A 10,857-nucleotide genomic window follows, 5' to 3' on the forward strand; every position below is an offset into this window, starting at 1 on the left:
AATCGGTAGTTCGATTTTGCAACCGGACGACCTGGATAAAAATACTCGCGACCACCAGGGAGTGAGAAAGAAAGAGACATGCAAACTCCAAATATACAGACGCCGGGATCGAATCCCCGACCTCCTGCACACCTGGCGAGGAAGTTAACGCCTCGCCACAGAGAGACGACTTCGTCAAGAGCCTATCTGTGGAAAATGTCCAGCTCCACCGTTTCATGAGTGGTGGGGCAGTTGTGGGAGGGTGGGGACTGAGGGGGGATTGGAGCATGAGGGTGGGAGATGGGGATTAATGGGGCCCCCTAACATCGTGGGCGGCTAGGGGGGGGGGCTCACTCAGCCCCCCCCCCATTCTTTTAAATGCCTATAGTGAAGTAAAAAAAAGATCGGTACAATATTTTCTCACACATGTACGGGGGAGGTGAGAGCTAGGGCAGAGTGCATGATAGACGTGAGCACATGATATCGTTTCAAATATTTAGCTTTTTTGCAAATTGTTAAAATTGTGGTTTGTTTAACGTTGACTACGTCACATCCCCTGCCCCTGAATTTCAGAGTTGTCAGTGAACGGAGCGTAGATGACACGCGTTTCTCGATGCACGTAGCCAACTGTGCTAATCCGTGGGTCTCTGTGGGTCTCTATGGGTCTGAGTGTCTGTGAATCTCTGTGGTTGTATGTATGTTGAACTTATTTCACTCCATACGTAGCCAACCATGCGAATATGTGGGTCTCTGTGGGTCTCTATGGGTCTGAGTTTCTCTGGATCTCTGTGGTTGTATGTATGTTGAACTTATTTCACTCCATACGTAGCCAACCATGCGAATATGTGGTTCTCTGTAGGTCTCTATGGGTCTGAGTTTCTCTGGATCTCTGTGGTTGTATGTATGTTGAACTTATTTCACTCCATACGTAGCCAACCATGCGAATATGTGGTTCTCTGTAGGTCTCTATGGGTCTGAGTGTCTCTGGATCTCTGTGGTTGTATGTATGTTGAACTTATTTCACTCCATACGTAGCCAACTGTGCTAATCCGTGGGTCTCTGTTGGTGTCTATGTGTCTGGGTGTCTGTGGATCTCTGTGGTTGTATGTATGTTGAACTTATTTCACTCCGTACATAGCCAATTGTGATAATCTGTGGGTCTCTGTGGGTCTCTATGGGTCTGAGTGTCTGTGGATCTCTGTGGTTGTATGTATGTTGAACTTATTTCACTCCATACATAGCCAATTGTGATAATCTGTGGGTCTCTGTGGTTCTCTATGGGTCTGAGTTTCCCTGGATCTCTGTGGTTGTATGTATGCTGAACTTTTTTCACACCGTACATAACCAAATGTGCTAATCGGAGGTGCAGGGAAAGGACATTAAACTTATAACATAAATCAGTTTAAACATCAAATGCATCACGAATCCTCATGCAGGGGCCATGCTAATTATCTCTGTATCGTTCCACTTTTAGTATCTGTACTACCGTATGTACTGTGCTTATATAAGGTGTGATTATAACCAGATTCACCCTTTTAATACTCAGTAATCATTAGTGTAGAGACCGTGTATATTTTTGTTTTACTTGATGTTAGGAAACAAGGCAACCACGCAGACCGGCTTGGCACGTTTCTCGCTCCCCACTTTCTGGATCTCCCGTGCGTTGCTTGAAGCTTTTGACAATTACACGAAATGTTAAGACTCTTCAGCGCGCGACTCGCATCTGGGTTGACCCTCTGACCCCATTGTGGACTTTGTCGCTCAGCTCGGGGCGCCGCGGTGGCGAGATGTTAACTACCTCGCCTTGTATACAGGAGGTCGTGGGTTCGATTACCAACCCCGATGCATGTATATATGAAGCTTGCGTGTCTCTCTCCCCGTGGTCGCATGGATTATTTTCTATGTCCCCCGGTGTGTTCCTTCACATTTAGAAACAGGCGTTTAGATTATTTGGCTGATAAAAAAAAATTCCACGTGATAAGCCACTTCGTTGAGCTATCATTTGTGGCCAGATCGCCTTTGAGAAAGCTATATAGCTCAGTGGGCCTTGCCTAGCAAAACAACATTTTAAAAACTTTAGTTTTAACTCCTCTCCTTTCTATTGTCTTTCTCCACCTTTTCTGTCCTTCCTTTGCGGTCCATTTCCATTGTCTGTCCTGGTTCACAACCAGGGGAACCTACTTACACCGGTCGATCGAACCTCTTGTGCCCTGGTTCTGTGCTCTCAGGAATTTTCAATGTTAGAAAATGATAAAAAAAACAATTTAGTAAAAAAAAATCTTAAACACGGTCTGGTCTCGCTGAATCAGAACCTTTACTTATCCTGGAGAAATCCGATGACCTACAAAGCTCTTTTTCACAGACCTCCAGTCGGGGCAGGTCGGCAAGCTACGGAAACAAACAATGCAAACAAACTATAGGCGTGCAAAGTATAGGAAAGGTGAGCAATTCCCAGAAAATAAATAGACAAACATAAATAAAGTAGAAAAGTTTAAATTGCACAAGAAACACCAATTCCCCAGCTTGGGCAAGGCAGCGAACCAACGGCACTGAGGCCCGTCTCTGGCGCGAAGGGCTGCTGCACCGCTCTCTGCGAGAATGCTGATTCGTCATCTCTCTCGACGCCGGCAGAACGATCTTAAACCTTGGAGGGGTGCGAAAATCTTCCCATCGACTCCTCCGCGCCCCCCCTCCTCCACCCATTCCATGCGGCCAAGTAGGGCCATCACCTTTTTTTCTCCCTACAGACCAAGCATGTTTCTCAGTCAGCCCTGGTCGTTCTTTATATCACTGGGCTACTTTACCCAGTCAAGTATCATGGAGTGTTGAGACTTTGACAGGCGCGTCCTACGGAGAGTTTATTTCGAAGTAGAGAGGTGATGTCGTTGCTGCTGCGTGATTCCAATTGGGACATTTTTTTCAGGTAAATTTTCAGTGTTTGGCAGTGGATGGTCAATAACCGGTTACTTTGTATGTTGGGATTTTTGCAATGAAAGGAAACCGGAGAATCCGGAGGAAACCGATGCCGAACAGGGATCAGAATATAACGCAGACGCCAAACAGAAAGCCGCCCAAGTCGGGAAATCGAGCCCAGGGATTTTATCTGCGGCTGTCAAAACTGTGATAAAGTTCGACACAATAGCATCAGATATCGGAACAAATCGATTCCTGCCACCCGAACACGGATGCCATTTGCCACCACTCTTTCAGGTCAAACCCGGACAGGTGTAATCAGACTGCCGGAATGACCCCTGCATCGCTGCCTAACACTGTGGAGGTCAACAGAGGATTGCTTTTAGTATGCAGCGCCTTCAGGTGCTTAGATTCCAATTTTAAATCATCGCACGGTGGATTATATTCACAAAATCGCGTTATACGCAATTTATCATGCTCATTAAAAAAACTAAAATAGTCAAGGTGTGAACATGCGTGGCGGCTCAGGCAGACCTCGCCTGCACTCACATCAGACCTCCCACGTTCGGGCCAGCCGGACGAGTTCGACCACAGACTGTTCACAAAAAAACTCAACACATTCGTTGTTTGTAATGAGGAGGCCACTGGGAGCTATGCACTTTAAATGTAGATTGAAAACTCATTTCTTTAGAACTTACTCTATTGCGTTTAGTGTGTCGTCCTTCGCCCGCACCTCCGACGAGCACGGTTGGCTACGTACGGTGCGAAAGAAGTTCAACATACGTACGTTTGACCATACTTCACCACGTTTTGTCAGTGCGGTGTTGGTGAAGAAGGAGTGCTCAGGTCCAATTCAGATGTGACTCTCCACCGTTGTAAGCCGTGGGCCAGCTATCGAACTCAGGTCGTCACGGTCCATGGGGCAGTGCTCTGGCCACCGCTGCCACCGATTGCTCCACTAAAGAGCACCGTCATTATCGTAATGCTGCCGATGAGGTCTACGATGTTGGTGATGATGCTGATGATGGCGGCGGCGGCGTCGAAGGCGATGGACGGAACGATGAGGATGTAAAGGGTGATGACACTAACACCTGACGACGATTGCTTGTGTTGCGATCGAAAGGTCGTGAGGATTTTATTGTTTTATTTGTATTATTTTATTATTTCCCTTCTACGTGACTTTTCCGAAAGAACCAAGAATATGAATCCCTGCAGTCACGAAAGCTTTAAATCGAAAAAAAAAAATCATGATTGTATTTGCACAGTTCCAGCGCACAGATTTCCACTAACAATTCTAAAAAGAAAACCTGCATATGAATCAATAACACTGTGGCCTTAAAAGGGGAAAAAATATCTATAAAATCGATGACGTTTCGGGCAACGGACTTTTTTCATAGCATACGTACAACTTTGCACGTGTCACATGAGGCTGAAATATTACCTGTTATGTTTCGTTTGTTCATTTTATTTTTAAGGCCTCCAGTGTTAGTGAAGAATGTGTTACGTGTTCTCCTGATAGGTGAGGAGGCAGGAGCAGATGACCCCCAATGTTATGCAACACTTTGCCCCAACGCGTTTGGTAGTTTCATAAAAAAAAACTTTCCCAAAAAATACACGGTTACATTATTTTTGCGTCAATCACCGTTTCAAGCTGAACTGGTCCGTCCGGATCAGCGACCCGCGAAATATGTTCGCACCCGGCACACAACATCCTGTATATCAATATCGACACCTCTCTCTCGTCTGTCGCTCCTACGAGTCACACGCACGGTGCGAAAAAAGTTCAACATGTGTGCACACACTTACCACGGCAAAGTGCCACCCTACTTAGGTGGTGGGAAATGAAGGCGCGGTTTATTTTGTGTGGAGTCGACGCTTCATAACGGGACCCAGCTTGAGGCTGTTTCAAGCAAACAAATTTTCCCTTATTACCATCTGCCGCATCACCGCCTCAGAACGCATTCGGAATTGCACCGAGCTTCTTTGCATCGCAACGAACACGGACTTCCAATTCCCCCGAAGTCTATTTTAATGCCCGCGGTGATAAAGCTACTACAATTAAAGGGAACAAGACCTCCCTACTAATCCACGTTGACTCTATCTTTCTGGGTAAGATGCGCAGAGCGGAAATGTTTTTATTTTCTCCTTCCCGTTGTTATCTGATTTGTCCGTCACTTGTGCTCGTGCCAAACCATTTAACATGATTAAGCACGCACCGAGATAACTATTTTTTTTTAAACAATTTGTTTTCCCTGCGGTGGTTATCTCTTGCAATGCATCAAATGCAATAAACAAAAAAATTCTGCCTGCAGTGCTGTGATAATTGGATTTGCTTGGTCCTGATAAATATCCCCCAAACAGGCTCAAGGAAAAAAAAAATCCCTCGGAGGCGAAAGGTTACCGCGTATAAATACTGTATACATATACTCTTGTATTTATGAATTGTTTATTCACACACGTGTATATGTGTGTACGTGTGCGCGTCGATGGGAAAGTGCTGTAAGCGAACACACCGTAGGAAGATCGTCGGGCACGGGCGCGTCCGTGGGGGTGGCTGTGTTGGCCAGCGACCACGCCCGACCGCCTTTGTCTCCCCGCATGCTGACGTTGTTTACGGAATCGACCTCCAATGAGCACGTTTGGCTACGTACCGTACGAAAGATGTTCAACGTAGATACATACATAAGGGAGGCCCAGGACCGTATATGGTGGGGGGCACCGAGGGGGGGGGTGGGAAAGACCCCCCTAAAACTGGGCACCATTATTAATTTATTTTCAGTCGTTTATAATTAAGATTTTATTTTTATAATTAATTGATCGTAGAATGCGCCTGCGATTCTTAATATGCGGGACAATGCGAACCGGAACCCAACTGTTACTTCTTCGTTCCGCGGTATTTGCATATCGAGCAGCGATGCAAAATATGCAAACCGAAATTATTGTTCAAGTTGGACGAGTACTGATGAAATGTTGCACAACGCAAGAAGCGGAGATTGAAAGGTTATTCAGCACCCCCCCCCTCGCCTACCCCCCTAAATATAGAAGTTAAACTCTGCCTATAGTGGGGGGGGGGGGGAGGTTGTCCATGTACATAATAGCTCTTGTTACGTCATTGTGTTTTACATATGTGGAATTGTGGTCGTGCTTTTGATGTCGTCTGCCGGTCGAGTCGCCCCCTGAACAACGGCTTCTTAGCTCTGTGCTGCTGCTGCTGCTTCTTAGCTCTGTGCTGCTGCTGCTTCTTAGCTCTGTGCTGCTGCTGCTTCTTCTTAGCTCTGTGCTGCTGCTGCTTCTTAGCTCTGTGCTGCTGCTGCTTCTTAGCTCTGTGCTGCTTCTTCTTCTTAGCTCTGTGCTGCTGCTGCTGCTTCTTCTTAGCTCTGTGCTGCTGCTGCTGCTTCTTCTTAGCTCTGTGCTGCTGCTGCTGCTTCTTCTTAGCTCTGTGCTGCTGCTGCTGCTTCTTCTTAGCTCTGTGCTGCTGCTGCTGCTTCTTCTTAGCTCTGTGCTGCTGCTGCTGCTTCTTCTTAGCTCTGTGCTGCTGCTGCTGCTTCTTCTTAGCTCTGTGCTGCTGCTGCTTCTTCTTCTTAGCTCTGTGCTGCTGCTGCTGCTTCTTCTTAGCTCTGTGCTGCTGCTGCTGCTTCTTCTTAGCTTTGTGCTGCTGCTGCTTCTTCTTAGCTCTGTGCTGCTGCTGCTGCTTCTTCTTAGCTCTGTGCTGCTGCTGCTTCTTAGCTCTGTGCTGCTGCTTCTTCTTAGCTCTGTGCTGCTGCTGCTTCTTCTTAGCTCTGTGCTGCTGCTGCTTCTTAGCTCTGTGCTGCTGCTGCTTCTTCTTAGCTCTGTGCTGCTGCTGCTGCTTCTTAGCTCTGTGCTGCTGCTGCTTCTTCTTAGCTCTGTGCTGCTGCTGCTTCTTAGCTCTGTGCTGCTGCTGCTTCTTAGCTCTGTGCTGCTGCTTCTTCTTAGCTCTGTGCTGCTGCTGCTTCTTAGCTCTGTGCTGCTGCTTCTTCTTAGCTCTGTGCTGCTGCTGCTTCTTCTTAGCTCTGTGCTGCTGCTTCTTCTTAGCTCTGTGCTGCTGCTGCTTCTTCTTAGCTCTGTGCTGCTGCTGCTTCTTAGCCTGCGGTGCACGCTGCACCCCCTGGGGCTGCGAGATGCCCTTTCTGGGTGTGCGAGACGCGGACAGATTTGTTTTAGAAGGTTAAAACCATCGAAAACACAATTTTTTAAAGCACAGGTACGTAAGTACAACTGCTTTGTTTCATCAAACCCAATGTGCTGATTAACATTGTGCATTTTTTTATACGATTAGCTCAATGGACTCTCCTCGGGAAATACACATTCATGATTCTATCACGCGCATTCTTTCTCGCGTGCAATCTACGTGCCCAGGATGTAGACTGATCACAAGTGAAGTGCTGCGCACTCGAAATGCCTTCCACGTGGACAATGAAGCCTTCAAATCCGCCCATGTGCCGGGAGGATTCGTGCATCGCGTGAGTGTGAGGATCGGCAACAGCTCTGGAGGGGGGGTGCTTCATCCAGCAGTGAATAGAAACTGGCTGTTCTTTGGTTCTTTCGGTAAAGTCACGTATAAAGATAAAATAATAAATTAAATAATAGCATACGACGTTTCGATTGCAACACAAGCAATCATCATCAGGTATAATGAAATAGCGACACAAAATCTAACCAGAAAACCACAGACAGACATATAAGCAGACAGATATCACCAAAATACACAGAGAGAGCAACACAGGTACAGAGAGGGGGGATCGTCTCTGTGGGGTGGCCTTAAATAGACAGAGGGGGGCGGAGGCAGAGAGAGGGAGGGGTTAGAGAAAAAATGTACATGTCAATGAGTACGAAGAGACGCGTAGTAAAGTACGCAGGCTTAGAGGGAGAAAGAACACACTAAATTAAACAACCTAGCAAAGTATCGAAATGTTATGTAAAACGACACAGAGAGTCGGTCAACACACAATTAACGCATAGCCTGGTCGATTACGTATTTCAAAGATTGCTAAGTTAGAATTTAAGTGTGAAAATTCCAAAGAAAGACAAAACATAAAAACAAGATGAACGGAGACACACAGACAGAGCAGAACACAAGAACGACAAAAAACGAGTGTAGACAGAAAAAATCACACCAAATATACAGGCAGAGAGAGAGAACAAAAAACCCAGAGAGAGAGAAAAGGGCAAACTCAAACTCTTTATACGTGACTTTACCGAAAGAACCAAAGAATAATTCCTGCAGTCACGAAAGCTCCAAAATTAAGATAGAAACTGGCTGATGATGAGATTTTTTTGCTTGTCTTAACAGTAGCTGGTGTATTGCTTTTGGTTGCAACAATGCAATTTTGAATCACAGGGTAACAAGTCTGCGTTCATGTTCGTGTGTTTCGGATTTAGCTACTCGAATGCAAAACTACAGCTGTCGCCGACATACAGATATAAGCGGACAATACGTATCCTTCAAAATGGGGCTCTTCACATATTGAATTCAAATATTGATGGAGGCAGATGTCTGAAGGAGTAATACTGGCCGCTTATCTTTTGTTATTTGAAATTCTCCACCACGACGGCTATGATGCTTTATTTATTTCGCGAGTGCACTGAAATCGGCGACCATTCAACGCGCGTGTTACTGCGGGTAAATGAATCCACCGCGGAGACGGAGCGATTAAATCAGCTCACGCGCGCCGCCGCTGGTTTGGGGCATTGGACCGCGTGACAATGACGGATTGCAACGGTTTTTGTGGAGGCCTTCACAGCCCAGCAGCAGATAGAACACGGCCGACGACGATGACGATGATGATGGAGTGGTGGCAGGCTGGTTAGCACCCGGCACTATGAACCCAGCTAACCGGAGTTCGATTCCCCTCCAAATCCCCCCTTTGGGCCCATTCACCAACAACCCACGGCGCTCAAGCAACCGCCACAGCCGACGCCACGCGGTGCGGTGAGCTCTTCATCCAGCAGTGGATTGACGGGGTTGTACATTGTCACATGCGCGTGGAAAAAAAACGTAGAACGTATTAAAATGCAAGTTCTCCCCCTCCCCTTATCCCCCCCCTCCCTCTCCCCTCACCGCCCTCTCTGATTTATATCAACTCCTTAACTCCGGCATCTCTCCCACTTCAGTTAAACATTTTCTTACTGTGGTTGTCACACCTGATGATGATTACTTGTGTTGCAATCGAAGCGTCGTGATTTAAATTTTTTATTTTTTATTTTTTTTGCACCTACGTGACTTTACCGGAAGAACCAACGAGTATGAAATGCAAGTGCAAGCAAGCTGTGTGGGGAACGGCCAGAGAAGAAGGAGAGAAAAGCACTTAATGCTCATGTCAGCGCAATGAGCCAGCACCGCTGAGGCCTTGCGTTTAATGATACAGGGAGAGAGAGAGAGAGGGTCCTCTCCATTCACGGAAGCCTCATTGAGTCTCGAAATCTCGAGACTCTTTTTGTTCAATGCAAGTATAATAGCACTGGGACTTTTGGAGAAAATGTGACAGCGCTACTGAATGTGCTTGCTGCTGGTCCCTTGCCACGACATGGTGCCCGGCTCACTACAACAGCTGTACGTAGTGTACTGTGTGTTGAACTTCTTTCGCACCGTACGTAGCTGACTGTGCTAATCGGAGGTGCGGGGGAAGGACAACAAACTCAACGCAAGAGGAAATTCTAAAGACATGAGTGTGTCAATCGTGATTATTTTTGTTCAAGTGCATAGCTCCCAGTGGCTTTCTAATATCGGAAGGAAGAACCTTCCAGACGGCCGCGGAATCGCTCCTAGGAGCGCGCGATGGGGTGGCCGTCTTTGTTCGATGGCTGAGCCAAAGCCGCTGCTGCTGCAATGATGACCGGAGTTTTCGTGATGGTTTATGCTCCTTTTACAAAAAGGGATTTTATTTATAACAATTTCAAAGGATTAAGTGGTAGCACAATTGCCAAATAATTGGTGGTACAATTCTTTACGTTGATCGTTTTTTTATTCGGGAGAAAATATTTTACCTTTGGGAACGAGCAGTGGCACAGTCGTAGCACAATATGAGAGCTGAGATGTGCCCTGGCTACGTGAGTTTGATTCCTGGACACGGCCGAAATCAGGAGCAATCATTGATATCACAACCGTGGTGTCTCTTTGCGTGCCTATGTGTGTGTCTCTCTCTGTGTGTCTCTGTGTTATATCTCTCTGCTTATGTGTCTGTCTATGTGTCTCCGTGTCTCTGTGTTGTCTCTCTCTCAAATTTAGCAATCTTTGAAGAACGTAATCAACCAGGTAGGGTATTGACTGTTATGATAGCCGACTGTCTGTGTTGTATTGCATTATATTTCTAAGTTTATTAGGTTTGTTTTCTCTTTCATTTGTACCTGATATGATTGCCGGTGTTGCAATCGAAACGTCGTGTGATATTATTACATTTATTATTTTCTTTTTCTACGTGACTTTATCGAAAGAACCAAAGAGTAATTACTGCAGTCACGAAAACCGTGGTGAATTATGGCCAAGAAAACCCCACGCATGACGTGAAATAGGGGGAGACATTCATCCAGCAGTGGATTGACAAGTGAGCAGTAGGTTTAAAAAGGATTAGGAACGCGTTAAAATATATATTTCTGTCAACGCTGTACATCGCGTAAAAAAATTGGGTCAATGTTTGACTCGAAAGCAGAAGGGAGAATTGTTAATATTTAGGTGTTAACATTGAAAAGGCTGTTTCACTCCGCAGTGTTGAGCGTCAGTGAAGCCACTGAGATTTGCATGCGTTTGAATTTCTCAAACCGTATTTTCAGCTTCTAAAATTACCTCCAGAGCTCATCCGTGACCTGGCAGGCCTCCCAGTTGGTTATTGGCATGATAAGTGGCGTGCGCACCGACGTGTGTCTGAGCGGATGTCTCTGTGAAGAGCAGTGTGGTCCGCGTGGTGTGCGTGCGAGTGTGCGGGGATAGGTGTTGTAGAGGCTAGCGCA

The 10,857-nt window shown here is 46.3% G+C and overlaps 1 non-coding gene across 1 annotated transcript; it reads right to left on the reverse strand.

Moving 5' to 3' along the window:
* Positions 1–1,372: 1,372 nt before the first annotated feature.
* On the reverse strand, positions 1,373–1,474 carry LOC144947772 (U6 spliceosomal RNA). Its single transcript, XR_013640091.1, has one exon. It is a non-coding gene; the product is annotated as a U6 spliceosomal RNA (small nuclear RNA).
* Positions 1,475–10,857: the final 9,383 nt, after the last annotated feature.

The sequence above is a fragment of the Lampetra fluviatilis genome, chromosome 46 (assembly GCF_964198595.1).
Source record: "Lampetra fluviatilis chromosome 46, kcLamFluv1.1, whole genome shotgun sequence".
NCBI classification, from domain to species: Eukaryota; Metazoa; Chordata; class Hyperoartia; order Petromyzontiformes; family Petromyzontidae; genus Lampetra; species Lampetra fluviatilis.